The 22,441-nt window shown below is 28.7% G+C and overlaps 1 protein-coding gene across 1 annotated transcript in view; it reads right to left on the bottom strand.

Moving 5' to 3' along the window:
• Positions 1–551: 551 nt before the first annotated feature.
• The window catches only part of LOC122504256 (ATP-dependent RNA helicase DDX54), a 38,197-nt gene continuing 16,307 nt past the window's right edge, over positions 552–22,441 (bottom strand). The window contains exon 12 of the mRNA XM_043615270.1: positions 552–770. The gene's annotated coding sequence lies outside the window, so the exon portion shown is untranslated. The remainder of the gene's footprint in view (positions 771–22,441) is intronic.

Below are 22,441 nucleotides of genomic sequence, written 5' to 3'. Positions count from 1 at the left end.
ACATTTTCGTAGAACGTCCAACAGGACTGAAGTAACAACAACTGAAAATAAAAGAAAGGTTTGCATTACGTTTATGACAGTGCACTGTACGTTGTAATACCTACTTCTCTCCCGAGTACAATGACCGAAACGAATGCACCGCAAATATCCAAGATGGGTTTATTTATAAATCCTCAATATTTTCATGTTTATGTTTTGTTATTCTGCATCTCGAATCTTCGCACCACACTATTTTCACCATTTACAACTATTTGAAAAAACCACTATTTTTTAAAACTGTATTCAGTTATTAAAACTGATTCTATTCATAAATTACGAATTACGAATATTGACTAACAACTTGAGTCTCCACCTGAGAACGCCAAGGTCACCGCAAGATGGCAGTGGAGTTCTTTCTTGGAATTTTTCCTGCCACCTGGTGGTGACCTTGGCGTTCTCAAGTGGAGAACAAAGAATTTTTCTATAATAAAATAAAAATTACTTTGAACGCCGCGTTTGGAGATTCAGGATCATAGGACCAGGACTTGATGGTCACAAATAATACCCAAAAATATAAATAAACGTTCGTTTATTCATACTTAGCTATTGAAATACAGTTTCAATATTTTCTTTAACTTTCTGTTGACTCCATAACGTTATGTCCGCCTGCATCGCGCGTTCAAGAACTTTAAAACGACTCACTTACCGTTTTTGCTGATCTACCCTTATCGATAAAAGTATTTACAGAATTTTGAGTCGATCGAAAAATGAATTTAGTTACCGCCAGTGATCTGTAACAAAAACAAGAAGCACTTATGGATTTTTAATTTTGTAAAAACGAAATGTGACAACCTCCCAAGAAGTTGTTATGAAATATTACGGATCTAAGGAAGATTGAAAGTATTTTTACTCCAAAAATTATAAACATATCTTACAATTTTTTGGGAGAGCGTCACAAAGCATAAAATATTATTAAGTTAATCATTATTTCAACAGTTTAATAATAAACTTTTTTTAAAAATTACAAACACGAAAGCCATGTTGCTTCTATCTTTCTAAAAAAAAAGAAACGAATTTTGCAACAGTGAACATGATTCGACCTAAAATGATATGAAACATATGTCTTCTGTATTATCTCTGCGCTCAAAGCGCAAGATTTCTTGTAAAGTATTCTAATAATAATTGATGCAGATTTTATATGCACTCTGCTATAATTATAGTCGATTAAAATCTACTCTAAAAAAAGCTCTATAGTGGATTTTTAGAACTAATTTTATTTAATTAAAAGTACAAAATTTTTAGAAAAGACTTTGGTTAAAAATGCTATTACTTCATATTACAAAATTTCTAAAAGAAACTTTGGTTAACCATGCTACATCATATTTAACCAAAGTTTTTCTAGAAATTTCATACGTTTGGAAAAGTTTTGCACACCTGAAACCCCTTTGTAATTTTCTCTTTATAAAATTAAACAAATTTTTTGTTTCCAAAGAAACGAGAGATTTATTTGATAAAATGCGTCAAAAGTAAGAGAGAAAGAGAAAACAATAATGTACTTTAAACCGTCGACTCGTTTGCTGCCGGAAGAACAATTCCGATTAAACCATGCTTCACATACCAAGACCGATGGCGTAACGATCACGATGTTAAAATCACAAAATAACGGAAATATATTCTATCATTAAAAAAACCTTTTTTTCAAAACAATTATATTGTATATTATTATTTGCTCTTTCGATTCACAAATATTACGTTTACCGCTGCGCTTTATGATGTGCGCCTTTCGGATTATTTTTGAGAGAGAAAAAAAGTACTTTCTGCATTGCGAAATAATAAAAGTTACACGTAATAGAATTATAATAATAAATGAAAAAAACTAAATTTTGAAAAAATTCTACCAGAAACGAAAGATAAACGTATGTAAAACAATAAATTGTGACCGGCATGATTCGCTTCATTCCGCTTGTGAGAGAACTTTCATGCCGTCTAGGCGGCAGTTTCGAGAACTGCATTGGTGCGAAATTCAAAATAGGAAAAACATAATATTTAAAAACCTTTTTTGATATTAATAATCGAATAATTAATAATCGGTTACAATCGGTTGGTCCAAAAATTCCACTAAAACTGAAAGCAAAGTAAAAAAAGGTCTTTAACCATAAGATTGAAAGTGTTATAAATAATTACTACACTGAAATAATAAAAAAAGTAAGAAAATAAGTGTGACTATATATGGGCGGCTTGAATACTTGTCCCTGATATCATGAGTTAAACGCGTTTAGGCGCCCACCACAGTGCGAAATTGTAAATTGTAGAATATTGTCGATGACGCGTCACGTCGTAGAGACAGAGACTATTCGACGATGACCTCGTATTATGAAGGCAAATGCCGTTTCCAGCTTCGTGTTCAAAGCACATTAATCGAATGATGGGCCCCCCTTTAACGCACATTCTACATGCAAACTCAAACTGTCACCTCACACATGTAACACATTAATAAGAATGTCTAAAAGTCATCATAATACACGAGATTTTATCAAAAAAAAAAAAAAAAAAAAAAATACTTGAGGGGGCGTTAAAATCGATGGTATTTTTTCACTGAAGTATCTACTTTCACGTATTTTTTATGTTGCAACTGTGATTACTATGATCATCCTATCACTGTATTCCCGAACTTTTTCCTTACCGAATGTCGACCGAATTTTTAATTTATAGAAACGTTTTTTTCCGAACGCCGATTCACCGAATCTATCTTTACCAAATCTGCAACTTCCGGAAAGTTTAGTTTCGAAAAACTTGGCTTTTTATAAAATTAGAAGCGAATAACTTGAGATTCATCATGGAGATGACATTCTCCACATGAGAACGCCAAGGTCACCGGTAGATGGCAATGGAGTTCTTTTTTGGAATTTCTCTTGCCACCTGGTGGTGACCTTGGCGTTCTCAGGTGGAGAATTCAAACCACCATTTTATATCTTTTCTTTTTATAGTAAAAAGTACTTTTTTATAATAAAAAATACTCTTTTATAAAAACTAATCTTTTAAAATAAAAAAAATACTCTTTTAAAATAAAAACTACTTTATAAAAAACACTTTTTCCTCAAGGATTAAAAAAAGAAATTATCAATCGAGATGAAAATTATTCTTTTCAAGTAAAGTTTCTTTCAAATTTTCCAAGGAGGAGAATTTTTACATAAACTAGGGTTGCTGTTATTGTGTAATAAATCTTTTGACTCCCTAATTGTAAACTAATAAAAAGTCAGCAACTATTTACTGTAAATTAATTTGATAAGAATATTTGTGTTTATTCTGCGTCCTGGGGCTTGTATTTTTTCCTCAAAAAAAAATGTTTTTTTCCTTTTCTGAATGAATAGGGGAGAATTAGGTTGCGTTGAGTCCAATGAATGTTTAAGCAATCCTCCCTGTGGGTTCTTCACATCGTGCCTATACTGTGTCGTACTTGAGATTTTATCCTCTTTACTCAAAAACAGTTGCAGGCAATTTTCCTCTACTTAATTAGAGTTGAAAATTTTAATAACTGTGTAGAACGATGATTTGAGGAAAATAAATTTTTTTTAATGTAAAGAAGAAAAATTGTAATTAAAAACTATTTATTTACTTATTTTTTTTATTAATTTCCACATGAATTGAATAAATTATTTTATTATCTATTAAACTACTTAATATTAGGGTTAATATTAACTAATCAAATAAATAATAAATTATTTTTTATAGTTGCTTATTAATTAAATATTTCTTTTTTTAAATTTTGCGCCAATATAGTTCTTGAAATTGCCGCTTAGACGAAATGAAAACTCTCTCACAAGCAGTATAAAGTGTGAATCTTGTTGGTCAATATAAAGTTGATTCGTTTCAGTTATAAAGTAAGTATTATAAATTACATTACAATAATAAATAAGTAAATAAATAATTGTAAATAATTCTTATTTTAGAGGTTAAATGAAATTAAAAGTAAAATCATTACTTAAATTTTTTTTCCAAGGAAAAATTAAGGAGGGAATAATATTGAGCGTCTCATAAGTTTTCGTTTCTTCCTCTAATTTTTTCCCCAGTCTGGTTTAGAACGAAATGGTTATTTTTCGTATTTAATGGAAAAAGAGCAGCTTTAGACTTTAGTCGATGAGAGAGGAGGGGTAGTGAGTCGCACCCAAGTAATTTGGTTGCTGTATATTGGACACACCCTTACGGTCCTTCCAACAGAAGTTTATGTGTAGCATCCACTCTCTAAATATAACCCCTTTTCCATGTGTGTTGAAACGAACAAAATAGAAGGCACTTTTTTACAATCTCCTCGACTTCCTTCTTTAAAACCATATAGATATATATTTTAATCTTTATTTTTACAAAGAATATAAAAGTATGCTCTTGAGTATTTTAAAGCTTTTCTTTCATCAGCTAAAAATAATATAATTCTTTCATGAGAATATCATTATTCATTCGAGTATTTTTATAATCTTCCAAACAGAAAATAGAATAGAGAATATTTTCAATTGATCTGAATTAATATTACTTTTTAATGTATTAAAAAATATTTGTTTTATTTTTAACCCGAGTATATAAATAAATAAAAAATAGTATGGTAATTACTATTTAAATTAATTAATAACTAATTCAATAATTAGTTCAATTGTAATTAATTATAATTAATTTACTTTATAAAACAATTTTCTTTAATTTTCTTCTTCGTTTTGTTTTGATAGCATGATTCATGACCTACTCTATATTCGCTTCATTCATTCATCGCTTGTGAGAGAACTTTCATGCCGTCTAGGCGGTAGTTTTAAGAACTGCATTGGCGCGAAATTCAAAATAGGAAAAACATAATAATATTTAAAAACCTTTTTCTATATTAATAATTATATAATTAATTAATATCTACAGTCAGGTCTCGCTAAGTGTCGTCAATGGGAATTTTTTGAGACCGTCTGTCTCAGTAAGTGTCAGTGGCCTAAGCCACGCCCCTTTAATAAAAGTGGCCATTTCATTGGTTTATGTTGCAAACCGGTTTGGGGAAGTCCATTTTTAGCATTGGAGAGGGTAAAAAAAAGTGGGAAAAGTGACACTTGTTGGGTCTTGAACGATGACACTTTGTGAGTCATGACACTTACTGAAAACGACACTTGGCGAGACCTGACTGTATAAAAATTGTCTATTATAAGTAATTGTGTAAATTTCTTAGTTACTGCAAGTAAAATATAAAAATTGCGCAAAAAAACTTGTTAGAACTTTCATATTAATTAATATATAAACGAGTTGAAAGGAATTTTAAAAATATATTGTCATTTACTTACGAATAGTTGCAAGTGACTTTTAAATGAATATCTGACATTTTCCATTAAAATATCGAAAAAAATCAAACTGGATGTGCGTATAAATGTCGTAAAAATTGTTCTCAAAAATGAAAGTATATAACTTGATTGCTCTGATATATAATTTCTTCATAAAAAAGAAGAATATAATTTATTTCATAACGTGAGTTTAAATATATTTCTAAGACCATTTTTTTAAGCTTCTTAATACTAAATAAATAAAATCTAAAAGTATGTAAAACGGTATAAAAACGATCAAAACTAAAACGATATAAAAACGATAAAAACCAAAAGAGTTGATATAAAAAAATATAAAATTTTGAATGCATAAATGAAGAATTTGTTTCATTTACAACCATAATATATGATTTTCCCTGCAAGTTGCCAGTCAAAAATACTACATTCACCTCTCGGGGCCAATATTGTCGTAAGTCAGGCTCGTAAATTAGAAATATATGTATGTATATCGATTGTAATAACTAGCGGTTCAAAATGAGATCATTTACATGTCGAAAACATGTTCTAAGATACCAATATAGATACGTCATTGATTTAAAAGTCGATCGAACTTCATGGTCACTCGTAAATATATGTAATATTTTACAGAATTTACGAATTGCGAAAGGGGTTAATGCTACTGGGTATTTCAATATATTTTTATTCTCTTTCTTCAATTTTGTTTTCTGATATCCACGCTCCCTTACACACAAACAAAAGATATATATTTTATTCAGAATCGACAAAATTTTATTATTCGGTTCAAGTAAAGTATTTTCTTTTGTTCAAATAAATTTTATTTGGTTCAAACAAAAGTTTTATTTATATAACGAATATAAAATGTTTATCCAAAAAATAATTCAGTAGATTCTGAGACAAATAAAATAAATATTTTATTTAATTCAAATAAATTAAAAGTGGTTTAAATAAAATCTATATAATTAAAAAGTGATTGTTAATTTTCGTATATATCATGTCTTTAAATATATTCTGCATAGAAATGCAGCAGCTGCACATGCAAAAACGGGTTTTTGATTCTCTTTCCCTCTCTCTTTTTTTCATTTTTTTCACTCTCATGAGGTTATTAGCAGGATAAAATTTACATTTACTTCTGAAATTGTACATTATTATGTACACAATTGCCAACTAATTAATAAAAAGTAAATTGTAATCGACATTTGAAATTAAATAATTAGTTCGAGCCCTGATTATCAAATAAATATTTACTTTGAATCGAATAAATTTTATGTCAAATAAATTAAATTTGTATCAATAAATTCTGTACTTGAAGCAAATACCATTTTAATTGATTTGAATAAAAATTATTAGTAAATATTTATTTGATAATAAAAAAGTAATCAACTGAATTTTTTTTCATCGTATTATTAATATAATAAGTGGATCACTTATAATAATATTAATTTAACAATGTGTCACGTCTCTCCTTTTATGCTTTTCGCACCTATTTTTGTAAATTACGCCAACATAATGAAAATAAGTGTTATATGTTCGCGGAGCACATGAGAGAAAAGGCGACCAACACCTAATTTTAGCGCATTACGAAATTTTCAAATCGTATAATAAGCACATAAAGTACAATAAACGTGAAAAGGAGTGCAGAACTTAATACAAATTGCTTGTGGTATGTTCAACAACGAACAACGCTGCACGTTTATTATATGATGAATCGAAAATGCGAATTTCATGTTTATTTGACAATAATTGCCTGCACCTCATTTATTCATCATCATTATCACTATCTATTCTAATGGATAATTTTTCTTTACAAACTATTCCCTGCGCATATAGCGACAAATGCGTATATATTAAGTTATTAAAAAAAATAATATAGCTTTGTTGGTAAAAAAATTTTCTTCACAAAATTAGAATTTTAGTAGTAATTAATTAATTTTTAGTACAGTAGCATAAGTAGCAGTAGTAATGGTTTGTTGGAGGGTAAAAATTGAAGTTAATTTAAATAAAACTAAACGCTGAATTGGATTTAATGAGATTAGTAACACTTGTATAAGAATTATGTGTAAAGTGCGGAGAAAACACGTGAGAGGCATAAAGTCTTTTGAAAGATATGCCACGTCTCGTAAAACGTCATGATTTTTAAAGTCGTGCCAAAAATTAGACAGACACTTGCCGTGGCATCGGTTCCTGTGATGATGACCGACGAAATAAATTGGAAGCACCACTCACGTCCAATACAATTTTACCGCTAAAAACGTCACAAAGATCACGTTTGTCAGTCCTATTTATACCGTTTCGTCTGCACTTATTCACAAACATCCCTCGCCTCTTTATTTTCTCTTCTCCCAGGTAGACTACTGCTTCCCTTCCTCTCCTAATGAATCACAACTTTCCTTTCTTTCTTACGACCGGAAAAATATTTTCCTTATTTCATGAAAATGCATACAAATCGGCATGACATTGGTTTACAACCTATTGCTACAAAACAGATTTTCTTCTTCCTTTCATATTTTCCACTACATTCAGGTACAAACACTGAACAAAATTTAGTCGAAAAATTCAACTACCATCATGGAAAGTAGTTCAATTAATTTCTTTTTTGATTATGCTAACAATGTTCTGCAGTTGATTTTACTAAAATCAATTAAAAAAAATGTTAAAAAAAATTAAATTCATAAAAAAGAATTAGAAAAACACTACAAAATCTTATTGTAGTTTGTGCAACAACTACAGTCTTAGTTGTATTTTCGAAATTCAAAGGTATTGAGATTGTAAGTCGTTTTCCATGTATATCGAACTATTTTACATTTTTTGTGATAAGTTTAGAATCTTGTGAAAAGGGTTCGTGGTTTGATACTTGATATCGATAGACGATATGGTTTCGGTTTCTTTGGGGTTATAGTGGTAGCCGTGGTAGCTGTATACAGCGAATGTAACACATGAATGTTTCACATGTCGAGACGAAAGTGATGTCAAAACTTGAAGGGATAGAGAGTGTAGTCTGTAGTATGGGAACTGAGAAAAGTGTTTACTTATCGAATGCATTCCACGTTCACTTACATAATACACATATGTATATCGCAGATGCATCTTTCAAAGTGTTTCTTTTTTCCCTCATCTTATTTCCGAGATCCGTTAATCCATAAAAAAGGCAACACCAAACGGATCTCTAGACCCTGGTGTTTAATTATAGAAAATCGTTTCTTTAACTCAAGAAGATTACAAATTTTTAAAAAATAAAATTTTTAATAAGTAACAAGAATCAAATTTTCTGTTTATTAATGTTATGGAAGTAACATTAAACAGAACGGAGGGTTTCATTCTCAATAATTAACTTAATATTTATTGTACATTTTGTTAGTTTCTTGAGAGTAGGACTTTAAGGCATAAAGTCGATCCGGTTTAAAAATAATTCGAACAATATTTTGATAAAGAAAAAAGATGTTGAGCATATCGAATAAGTATTAGTGATGCAAGAAGTTTATTGGCACTTCTCCCAAAATGGAATGAGAATCTATGGGTATAGGGCGAATGTGAAGGCTTATAGTATTCCCGAAAGTTCATTTTGTGCAATCATTGGACATAATGTTAAATTATTTTAGGAAATGAACCTCTTTTATGGCGCTAAAACGGCCGAGGCGAATCTCCAAAGTGCACATTGAGGAAAATGGCCAGTATTCTGTGGTACAGATCGAGAAATACAATTCACATCATATCTCGAAATGTGAGCAAATTGAATTCTTCCTAGAGATCAAATAATCTAAGCGGACTTAACGTACTTGCAAGAGGAACCTTTTATGTTAAAATTACACCAGAAAGTATATCGTTCAGCATTAATTTAATCATCTGTAACTTGTGCTTCTTTAATATTTCATAGACAGGGTTACCACGCTTTTGCTCTTTTCAAATTCCCTGACTTTTCCATGTTGAAAAAACGGAATTTTTCCAGGTTTTGAAAACAAAAATTCTTCCACAACATTAATAATTTCATTTTTAAATAAATATTTAATCATTGTTTTTTATAGAAATTAAGATATTCAAAAATTTGATATTCAATAACAAGAATATTATTATAAAACATGAAGAAATAAAAAACATCTAAATAATCCTAAATAAAAATTTCATTTTTGCTTATTAAAAATTTCCACATGATTTTTTTTTGTAAAATTCCCTAATTTTCCAGTGATAAATGATTTCAAGAGATTGTATTAAAAGTTAAGAAGAATAGGATGAAAAGTTTTATCTAATACAGAACATTTAGTTTCTTCTTTCCTTTCTCGCCTTGAAAATTACTTGCCAATTTTTAGAAAACAACACAAAAGAAAGTTAAAAAAAGGCCAATAGATTTAAGACTCTTTCTCACATCATCGTTATACAGTTTTCTTTTTTTATTTATTAACGTTAGCATGTACGTATATAGATAGGCATTGAATGTGTCTCATGGGGAAAAAAATATATATAGCAAAGTCTAAAAATAACTTATTTCCTTTTTATCAAGATATTGGAAACTCTCGATAAATTCTTCAACTGAAGAAACTTTCTAGGTCGCTTCCCATGAGCATCATAAATTTCGTACATAGAGAATAGTGATGAGAAATTCATCAAATTAATTACAAAAACAAATTTTTATTGTTAATCTTTTCGTGAATAAAAAACCAATCTGAGAAAAAAAGAACTTGTCACGATAGCGAAAGAGACGATGACTCATCATGTATATAAACTTTATGGACAGAAAAGAAAGTAATAAGTTCGATATTGCTAATCACATATCTATAACACCTTGTTGAGCCCATTCATAGTAAAACATGTTTGACTCAACGTACTACTCATGTAATATTTATTATTCCTCCATGTCTCATCGTTATGTAGAAATTATGTAATATTCTAACGTGTGCGTATTTCCTATGAAACCTTTCAATAATACTTGGAATTAAACAGAGTAAGAAATGTATATTTCTACTTTTTATGACTCATTCTCATTTCAGGTTTCTCTAATTTTAAGAAGTTGTAATTACGTGTCATTTGTGTTTATTTTAATAATTACTCTGATAATTATAACAAAGTTGCTACGTTTTCAAGTTTTGAAAATTCCTTGCGCGAGTTTTCGAGGTTTTCAAAATTAGATGACTAAACAAATTTTTATCTTCTTGCATTGAGGAATGATAGAATTTAATGAATAGTGATCAGTTCTTTTCTTTTAGAGTTATTGGCACTTTTGACTTTGTTTCCCCTGATTTAAAAGCATTTGACTTTTTCATACATAAATATTCTGATTCGCACTTTAAAAATGATTTGACACCCCCAAAAAAATTGAAGTTTTTAAGAAAAAATTAAATTAAGTTTCTCCTGAATATTCCTGCAAGAGATGCAGTTGTGATTAAAAATTTCAAACTTGTCCCTGAGCTATGCATGAATTGCTCCATTGGTGTAGATTTCAGTTTTTGCGATAACGACTCTCGACTGAGGAATCTGATATTTCAACCACATTATAGTCATCTCGTCCTTTGCAACACGTACGTACAGTCATTTTAATGCGTATTTACCAGAAGTACTTTGCAAATTGTCATCTGAAAACATGACTATAGATCATCCTATGACTGTAGATTTTTGCATAAACCTTATTTAAACTTGAAATAATAACCTTCTTTTCTATAAGTTCCAAATTCCAAATTCAATTCAAGATTGCATAAGAAGAAAAATTGTTCTGAAAATTAGTTTAGACATCATCAAATGCACTGCATTTATTTTATGTTCGACTAATATCAGAGTTGCCACAAAAATTAAATTTTTTTTTCCTGATTTCCCTGACCATTTCTACTTTCCCTGACTTTTTCCAGAATTTCCTGACCTGTGGCAACCTTGTACTATTAATACTTTGTAGCTGACATAAAAAATTAATAAGATAGCACAGGTTTTATGTTTGTTTTTTCGTGTTTAAAAATTTATAAAGTCTTCTCAAAAATGCAGAAATTAGTGTCAGGTATTGTGTTATAAAAATCTGAGAACTATTCTTTGATTAGAAGTATAAAGGTTTTATTCCCGCAGAATGTGAATGGACTATAAAAGGAAATATAAAACTTTTGATCTCATTGTCAGGTGCAGAGTACATTTTCTGCTATCCTTCCTTTATGAATGTTAGTATTGGCTCTATATCCTGATGGAGAAGTAATTTTTCATTGACTGAAAGCCAGACTGAACCGTCGATGACCTGTGCAATAAACCAGGAAATGACAACCATAAATGGTTGATAGTGTAATGCCAGAATGAGAGATGGATGCAGTGCCATTTGCTCGACATGAGTCACGTCCGACTGAATCGACAACTCAGGTTGCGAACAAGCCAGATCGATGACTCGAGATGTTAGCATTCACTACTTTAATATTATGTCTTCCCAGTGTCGACTGTCGACTTTTATATTTAGCATCATCAAAATTTTCAAAATTATAATTTATCTGATAATCTAATAACTTATATCATCCAAAGAATCCAGAGAATCCAGAAACAAAGAGTTCATTTCATTATGGATATTATGCAAGGAGAAAATTCGAGGTCAATGTTGTAATTCGAGATATACGGATTTAGTCATTGGTATAGGCATAATGATAATTAAAATTACAATTTTTGCTATGAGTCTGACTGCATGTTTGATCTTTAGAGTTTGTACTCGATTTTGAATAAGAGCAATATTTATATAGCATATATCATCACTTTGTGTTATCAAAAAGCTGAGTTCGCAACTTTCGCGTGACTCTTTCTTTAAATATAAACAGTGACTTCATGTGCGGCAAAAATTTGCATACATCGTTCTCGTTGATTGTTTCAGAAATACGATGAAAATTGGCAACTATTTTAACATACTGTAAAGAATGGAATGTGAAAACTGCTCATAAATCATCTTCTATAGATGACGTTTAAACAGTTCTTGAAAAATTAGTTGAATCATTAGACATTTGTTATTTATTGGCAGAAAATTTTTCCCAATTTTCACCGTAAACTCGAAGAAAATTTCTAGTAGATCTGACTGCTTTTCCACTACTCTCAATAATTAATAAATAATTATTGGTCTAGTCATTATGTTCGAAAAATTAAAAAGAGAAAAATAAAAATTAACTCAATATTAGGTATTCAAGAATAGTCAAGTGAGGGGAAGTGATTCTCAAGTGGGCAGGGGAAGTTGACTTTAGGAAACAAAGATGCAATGTTACGATTCAAGAACAACAGCTTTGAAAATTTACCCATGACCCTGGACCAAAAAGCCTTGAACCTGGAAACCTGTGAACTTAAGTTCTTCAGACTGGAACGTCCCTGAAAGAGAATTTTAATGCTACAGGTGTATTGTATTCTTCGTTAAAGTCCACATTGGCACAGGTACTACGTGCACCTGACACAAATTATGGCCTGTACTCCACCCACCTTATTAACTCAACAAATTAGAATTGTTAATTGTACTCTTTCAGTCGGAAAATCACTTGATTATCTTATTCTGAATTTTATCATTTCTAAACTATAATACACTCTTTTCGTCTATATATACTCATGATTCGAGTTTCCATTATTTTTACCTAATTGACCATTATTCGTGCTTCATCCGTGAAACTATTTCTGAAATTGGATACATCTCTCGCAATATTTGTTTCGACATTAGGAATCTCTCCTCTTTTCAACTCCTTAAATACATCAAAAGAGCAAATTCCCAAAAAGCATCTAACGCACATTATTCTCCCTTTTTTGAACCGAGTTTTGAAAAAATAATTAAGAATCAAAAAATTAAACAACCAATTCTAAAAAAAGCTGCAGATTCAGAAAAAGAAGAAAATATTTAATTCCAGGCCATGGTCAATTAACAGTCTACAGCATAGTAGTCTTAATTTAGAGAGGAAATATTCTTTAAAGCTGTAATAATCATCACGGTATTTTGTATTTAAAAGCACATTCATTTTATTCGCAAACAGTAAATAAAATTGAAAATATCTTGAAAATACAATGGAATGTGTGGAGAAAATCTGAAATATAAACAATCATTGAGAATAAATGTTTTCGTAAGCGTTTAAAGGTCATAAAAAAAAGAATAATCATCGCGGATAAATGTTATTCTGAATTCGAAAATAACTAAGTAAGTCATATAAAGAGACATTGTTAAGGCATCGCATCGGTACTAATTTAGAAATCCCACAGTCGTGATATCAATATAGCGATTATAGTGATTCAGCGCAAATGTTGATGCATTTCATTATTACGCATTCTTTCGCGAGTCATGTTCAACCCTTTTAATAAGAAATAATGTAATGATTAGCATTTATCACTTCTATTTTAATGTTTCTCTTTTGTTTTAATTTCAATTTCAAGAGAGTGAACCCATTGTCCAAAAAACAACATTCAGTAGAATTTTTAATACTAGATTCTAATTCTAGTTCTAATTCCTTAAAATGATTCGTTGGAAAACGAATATTCGGAAATAAATATGTATTTCTGTAGAAAACTTTTAATAATAGAAAAAATGGGAAAAGTAGCAAAAATTCAATGTTTAAAAAGAAACAGAGAGAATTGTTTGTTGGAAAAGTTTAAGGAACCTAAAAAGACATTGCACGTCTGGAGATAACATGTTGACTTATCGATCTCAGGCACAAAGAAGCATTTCGATTCTTTCCTCTTTTATGAAATTTGAAACGAGAGAGCAAATAAAAGTGATAATAAAAAAGAGCGGAAGGACAGAAAGTTTCTGATAAAGAGACCAAAATAGGGAAACTGTTTCAAGACCAGTAAAGTATATCATACGGAAGCTACTCTCATGATCACTACTATTAGTCTGCTATTTCATTTTTATCGCGACTTCTTTTATTTATTTATGGAAATAGAAATAAAGAAACTGCAGTAGAAAAATCATCACATCAATTACATTATGCTTTGAAACTCATTAAAACTCTTTTCATTGAATCAAAGAGTTAAAATAATTAAACCGATCATTACTGTTGATTGGGATTGAAATGATAGTAAATGTATCACCAATAAATACATATAGTATTAAATGGTGGTTTTTAATATAATAACAGGGGGAATAATGGAAAAAATATGCAATTAAAGATTAAACAGAAAGGAATAAGGAGATATTTGTATTAAGTACGTGAAGAAAGAGCATTCATATATAAATATCGTGGGATTTATCTTTTAATTATATATGTTCTGTGCATTGTGCCACTGTTGCTACAGTTATTCATCGAGTTCCTCTCCCACATTTTATAGTTGCCCCTATGAATATCCACGCTATTGTTACTCAGTAATTCCACGAGCCTAAATCAAATCTCCACTCTCAGTGTGTACTACAATGATTTCAAGTTCCAATGGGGAAACGATGTTAATTTACTCTCTGCATATTAACCAAATCAACACTATACAATTTACACCATTATTTACTTATTCTAATTCTGATTTTTACTAATTTTTAAATACACCTAAACTGAAGGGAAATAGCCTTGTCCCTTTTGTGACATTCCTGCTAAGATCTGAGTTTCTTTTAGTGAGTCGCAATAATACACTGAGATCGAACAAAAACTAAAAAACAACGAGAAATGAAGCTGAAACTTTTTTAAGACCAACAAAGTTTTGAAAAATTAAGTTGGTGCTGATAACTAACTGCAAGTTGGAGCATCATGAAAAATATTTTATTTCCAAAATTAATTGGGTGTCTGTATCAGGTTCATTGAAAACACAAAATTGTCCCAATTACAACAGATGGCATACTATAATAAAAATTATGTGCTTCTCAAATAGAAAAATCAGATTGCTTTCCCATTACTAATACCATTCGACCATAAAACCGGTTCTCGATAAAAATATTTTTATCAACTATACATTTATTTACGAAACGAGTACATCTTGTTTGTTTTCTTTATTAGTCGACGCTAGTATGGAAATATTTTTTCCCTAACAAACACAAAACGAAGAATGTAAATATTTTAATTAAACTCCTAAGAAAAGAAATTACGATACAGAGTGGAAATGTTCGACAGAATGAAATGTTTGACAAAATTTCTCATTGATATGTGGACAACGTACTTTTTTACAGACTCAAGTGTCACTGAGTATATATCACTTCCTTCCTGAACATATAATATTGACGATCATTAAAACGGAAAGCAATAAAAAATCAACAGTATTACACAAGATGAATAAAAAATTAGAAAACTTTTTTTCATCTCTCAGGGATAAACGCGGATTATAATATTACAGAAAAGAAAAACAACATGAAAATTTAGCTCATTGCAATGGTAATAATTGTAAGTTGGTAATTAATAATGGAAATAATTGGTAATAAATAATGATAATAATTTGTAATAATGCACTTCCTAAAATAGACTTTCAAAGGCATTTGATTACATGTGGGGTCCTTTCACTCCTTTTATATTTCGCGACGTTTTATTACATGAATATTATACAGAAATTGGAACTTACGGATCTATTAAATTATATACACGTAGGTACCAATACACTAAAAAGAAAAATTTCGATAATATATGTGTATCATAAAGTCGACTTTTCAAACCCTATACTAATTTCCTTCAGACTTTCCCTTCAATTTCCTGATTTTTATACTGCTTTCCTATTACCAAATCGATTGCTGGCGAATTTAGAAAGGAATTCAGAAGGCAGAATAACAAAAATAAAATGTCATTTAACTTAGTATTTTACTAATTACTCTGAAAAACAATTTCAAAATAAACCGCGTTACTTGTCAAATCAAACAAATATTTAGTTGGATCAAATAATTTATATTTAAATGAATTAAATGGTTCAATTCCTATTTAAATACTTAAAGTTAACTTTCAGTATTTAAAAATAGGAAGGTTCGAGTATATAATAAAATTTATTTCAAAATAGAATTTTATTTAAATAAAAATTATTTGAAACAAGTATAAGTGTAAGTATTTATTCCCAAGATCAAAAAAACCTAGAGCGAAATGAAGAAATCGAGTTTGAAAATTTGCATATCATAAGGAAGCAACATTGATTATTACACTACAATAAAAATATCAATTGCTACATCGTCGCGAAGCACGAAAACTACAAAATGTAGCAATCTCTAAATTTAGATCTTTTAAAAATTTGACATACGAACGATTGCAAGATTTCAAAATATATTTCAAAATCACAGTTGTTGACCTTTTCCTTTATTTCAAGCTTCATATTTGGTTACTCAAAATCCGTGTCTTAACTTCCTACCTACATAATATATGTATACGTATACATTAAACATATCATTTACAGCAAATTGCATAAAAAAAATTTCGAAAATAATGAAGTTAAATGACTAATTGTAAGAAAATTTATTTATATACAAAAGTTTGAAATATTAAATTGCAAATATACTATATATATATTACTGTTAAATGTTACGGAAGTTTAGCCAAAGTTTCATTATGTGTGTTATAATTGAAATACCTTTTCCTAATGATGAATAATGATCCTTTACTGAATGTCTCTCATTAATCAATTTTCTCGTCTCTAAACAGTTTCCCCTCTTATTTAAATTTCACATTCTTAAAATAATACTTTTAAAAAATACAAGTCAAAACCAAAAAAAATGTTGAATTACATGAAAAAATCACTCTGATCCATGGAACTGATACCAAAAATGTGGATCAAATTAAAAATTGATTAAAATTTATGGTATCATTTTGAAACATTCAAAAAACCAAAATATTTTGTTTCCTCGCATTCTTCATAAATTGTAAAATTGAAAATTTAATATTTATTTTTCATTCCGTGTTAAAATAATAGCAAAAATTGTGCAAAATATAAATTGAAACAATGTTTGATGTTTGAATTCCCTCTTAATAGCGCTTTTTAATTTTGTTTCTCATAATTTGAAATTTATGAAAACTTTGGAAATTATTTAACTAATCCTTGTTCATTTAACGCTTCATAACTCTATAAAATTAATGCTAGTTTATCCCCTTCTCTTCTATTCCCATTGCTCATTAAAGCAAAATTAACTCGTTGTATTATAGCTTACAAAATCGATGCTCCAGTATCATAAATATATAACAATATTATAATGAAGATAAAAAAACGTTATTCTATTGAGAACACTCCATGGAAATTACACACTGTAATTATTGTTTCATCTGACAGCAAACAATTTTTAATTTAACTGTATATTAATTTACAGTAGTATACACGGAAAGAAAATTAATACTTTTATTTAAAAGTATTTTACAATTTTTGTCCGTTTTTTGAAAAAAAAGGTTCGTAAAGTTCGTAATTTGAAAGAAAAGGGACAAAAAGTTCGTAAATTGTATGATATAATTTTGAAAATTTTGAAAAAGTTAGAAATGTTTGCAAAAGTTCAATTATTTTCAAAAGTAATAAAATTCTTCGCAGAAATTCAATTATGTTCAAAAATTTTTAAAAATTCTCATCAAAATTTTAATTATCTTTAGAAATAATGAAATTCTTCTCCGCAATAAATACTCAAAATAAATACTTTCACTGGTTCGAGTCCTGCAGAAAGGGAAATTTTTATACGAAAAAATACAGAAATAAATAATAAATGCAAAAAGTTTAAAAATGGCTCCCTTTGTGATCTGTTGTAGGTGGAACGTTTTGAAATAGAATGCCCTTAATGTATAGTTTGCTGTTAATATTTGATTGGGAATAAAAAATAATTGTCAGGAATGCGTTTTCAAGTCGCTCAATGGTTGCATTTGTATACATATTTGAGGTTGAATGTGAAAAATTATAGTGCTGAATGTATGCGTGCACGCGCGTGCATATATGAGTTTGATTAACTAATTTATAATTGCTTTCAAGAGATAACTATTATTAAATCTTGCTGTCTGATGTATGTATAGTCCTGCATTTTTATCGTTCCTCTATTTTTCTTCGCTCAAGAATTTTTAACAAATTTCAGTTGTTTACAATATTCGCAGTTGCAACTAGAATTGCTCACAGATTTACAATTTATTTACTATTGTAGGTAATTTTATAATCGAAACGAAGCAATTTTAGATTCACCATAACCTGAGTTATGAATTCGATGTCGTTTGTGAGATAACTTTCATGCCCTCTAGGCGGTAATTTAAAGAAACGTTTTGGCGCAAAATTCAAGAAGAGAAAATTCTATATTTGTATATTAATAATGTATACAATCTAGGAAAAGGAATTCGTGCGCATAAAAATAGTGGGTTAGCGAGAATTCGCAATGCGATTCGTACGGTTTTTTCAGGCAAGGTCAGTTAATTGCTCGACCGCAAATCGATAAACTGTATTTCATGGTGAGTCTTCTCGTTGAACCTTTCCCTAGCAAGTGAAATGCCCTACCTTGAACCCCAGGTGCTGTGGTGAATCACATTTGCACGAATACGAGGGCTCAAGACTTACTTGGCGCCTAACTTCCTACAAGTCTCTGGCAGTTTACTTGTGCACACGTATACATATAATTTAAGATACACGTCTTTGGCGACTAGGAAATTGATTTTTCATTTCATCTTTTTTGCATTAGAGCCATCGGACGAGGATGTGCAATAACAATCATTTTCTTTATATTATATTAGTAGTCGAGTCTTCCCGGCTAGTCTTATCGTCTCGCAAAAACAATAAATACTCCACCTATTAGTTACAGACATCGCACTCGATAATTAATATTAAAAAAGTAGTAAAAAAAAGTAGCTATCGAAAAATTAAACTTGACGACCAAAAAAACTCGTTTTAGCCACTTTACAAAACTGACGAAACTTTCATTCTATATTTTATTTTCCTCACTTTTTCCTAATTTTCATCAAAAATATTCACTTCTTTCATATCCTGATAATAAATTTAATTCCTGCAGCGAATAAATGAATTTAAATATTTATAAAATAATTCATTTCTTTCAACTAATTTTATGCAAATTCTAATTTAAATAATTGAATTCCTGAGAAATTTTTATTATTCACGAACAGAATTGAATTCTTACCAAGATTTTTAAGAACATTTTTTTATTTATCGAAGTAATTGAATTCTTGGAAAAAATTTTATTAAAATCTAAAAGAATAATTGAATTATTTAAAAAAAAATTAATTAACATTGTATTTAAAATAATTGATTACTTTCGAAAAATTTTATTAAAATATTTAAAAATAATTAAATTCCTGAGAAGAATTTTATTATTTATGAAAATAATTGAATTATTGCAAAAAATTTAATTAAAATATTTAAAAAGAATTGAATTTCTGTGAAAAATCTTGTTATTTTTGAAAATAATTTAATTTTTCATACGAATTTTATAAACATTGTTTTAAATAATTAATTTTTTCGAAATATAATAAATATTATGAAAATTTTATTTTTAATAATTGAATTGAATTCTTTCAGATATAAGTAGAAAATAAAAGCAAAAATAGAATTTAAAAACCATTTTCTTCTCTCAATTAGTTTTCCGTTGGGAAAAACCACTTTAATGTATATATTTTCAATTCACTAATTTCTATGGAAATGAATGTATGAAAAGAAAATTCAAATTCTTTGAAACCAATAACGTGTTCAATTTTTGGCAAGTAAAGTATTGCCATCCTGGATTTATTATTCATCATCTACTATGAAAATCTGTCAGTGATACTGAAAAAAAACTGTAAAAAAATAATTGAATTATTTTAAAGAAATTTTTGGTTGATTGTTATCAATTTTCATATGTTTTTCGATATTTCTCTTGGAGTCTCTTCGATGATTAAAATTTTCTTCTTTTGTTTTTGTTTTCATTATTGAAAGGGTTATATATTCGATACTGTGTGGCAAAGTACTGCACGTGAGCATAAAAAAAATCCGATAAAGTGCATTACTGCGTTCTCGTCTAATGGTAATTACGATTTTCCCTGTTATTATAAATACAGACACGTGCGTCGAGTCAATATTCTTTCTTTCAATTTCTGAGGTATTTTTTATAATCTCCATATGTGTGTAGAATTAGAGAAAAATTGCAATGACTAAGAATATAAATATCCAATATCAATAAATAATTACTCATGATTGTTCCTAATAATTCAACCGCACAACTAAACTTTCATTTTTATATTGTTTCCATTCAGCGACCTTTGGAAATATATTAAAAACATGCAATTCTTCCTGAATCTTTTTTGTGTTCACCTTAGAAACTTTAAACTCACCACGAATTTTAATATGTACAAAACCTTGAAATTTTTTCTGATAATAATAATAAAGTTTAATTTATAAAAAAAAATACGTCAAGAATCTTTTTAAAAATTATTGCACTGAGAAAAGTAAAAATTTTTTCTTTAAGCATAACTAAAAAATTTTCTAACTAACAGAAAATGACAATTTTTACAATAAGTTTTTCTTAAAAACAAAGGGAAGAGAATTTATGATTTTAGGTGTTTTAGGAGATAAACAATGAAACTATTTGTGATCCCTAAACTACTTCAAAATGAACATAACAATTATATAAATGAAGTGCATCTAACTTTCGACTTTACTTCCACATTCGTAATTTATCATATTCTGTGGCGAAGATTGGAGACTATAACTTTTTCCTAGCCGTCAAAACATTACCTGGTGCTCTCATATATATAGATTTGCTATTTAGGTCGCCGGCAGCCTGCTTTTGTCGAGTTTAATAATTAATGATCTGAGATGATTTTCTTTTTGGTCCACTGGACATTAAAGATTGAACACATATATTAGAAATTCAAGATTTGCCTATTAAAGAGAAAGTGCCTAATCAATCAAGATAAATCTTTCTGCAATCACTGTGTGCAATTTAAGAGTCTCCTTTCATTAACCAGAGTCTAAAAGCATAATTTATATTTTCAAGTGAAACCATTCTGATCTATAACCAATGTTTCGCAGTGAAAAAATTTTAAAAAATTATTCCTAATATAGATGTTATCTGATTTCTTAAAAGAAACTGTTATTTAATTGTTTGCCACATTTTTTTTGAAGCTATAGTATTTTCCACAGTATAAACAAAATTTACACTTAAATGGTTATTGAATTATATAGCCAATCGGCTGTATATTCAGAAAGAAATGCCTGGCTACTACAGTTGAATGTCACTCTGAAGCGACAACAAATCGACTTTTCTATAACACATTCATTCCATACAGTTATTGAATATTCAATCTATATAATATCAAGTCAGGGGCTAATGGACTACTCGCTCATTGTCCAGACACATGAATACAGGGGTGTTGTAGCTTGCTTCTTTAATTTAATGCATTTCAATACTGTCAATTAATTAACTATATCCATCACATCAGAATTAATTTTTAAAAATTCATCACTACTTTTACTTCAATTTACTTTGTGATGTATTCAAATAAAAATTATTGTTTCTTAATAGAATTAACAATTCTTACACGAAAAGAAAAGAAAATTTTTTCAAAAATCGAGTCAAAAATTAAACTTGACGACCAAAAAAACTCGTTTTCGACACTTCACAAAACTGACAAAAATTTCATTCTATATTTTGATTTTCCTCACTTTTTCCTAATTTTCATCAAAAATATTTATTTTTTTTTAACCTGATAATAAATTCAATTCCTGCAACGAATTTTATTATTCATGAAAGAATTTAAATATTTATAAAAATAATTTAATTCCTGCGAAGAATTTTAGAAAATTTTTTAAATAATTTATTTCTTTCGACTAATTTTATACAAATTCTAATTTAAATAATTGAATTCCTGAGGAATTTTTATTATTCATGAAAAGAATTGAATTGTTACGAAGATGTTTACAGAAATAATTTGTTTATTTATCGAAATAATTGAATTCTGTTTGGAAATTTTATTACTGAAAGTAATTAAATTATTGTGGAAAATTGTATAAAAATGTTAAATTATTGAATTTTGCAAATAATTTTATTAAAATGCCTCAAAATAATTGAATTTTCGGGAATAATTTTGTTATTTATGAAAATAATTGAATTTTTGATGAATTTTATCAATTTTTTTTAAATAATTGAATTCTTTTGCGAAATATTATGAAAATACTAATAGATATTGAAAATAATAATTGAATTTCGAATATTTTTTGAAAATAATAAGATCGTTTTAAAGAATTTAATATTTGCAGAAAAACTCCGATTTAGTATTTTTATTTATGTCATAAAAATTATTTCCCATTAAAAATTATAATATGCCAACGAAAACAACTAATGAAAAATAATTGAA

This window comes from Leptopilina heterotoma, unplaced genomic scaffold (genome assembly GCF_015476425.1).
Source record: "Leptopilina heterotoma isolate Lh14 unplaced genomic scaffold, ASM1547642v1 Lhet_286, whole genome shotgun sequence".
NCBI lineage: Eukaryota > Metazoa > Arthropoda > Insecta > Hymenoptera > Figitidae > Leptopilina > Leptopilina heterotoma.
The sequence above is the reverse complement of the archived record's forward strand: the minus strand, read 5'-3'. Positions and strand labels throughout refer to the sequence as shown.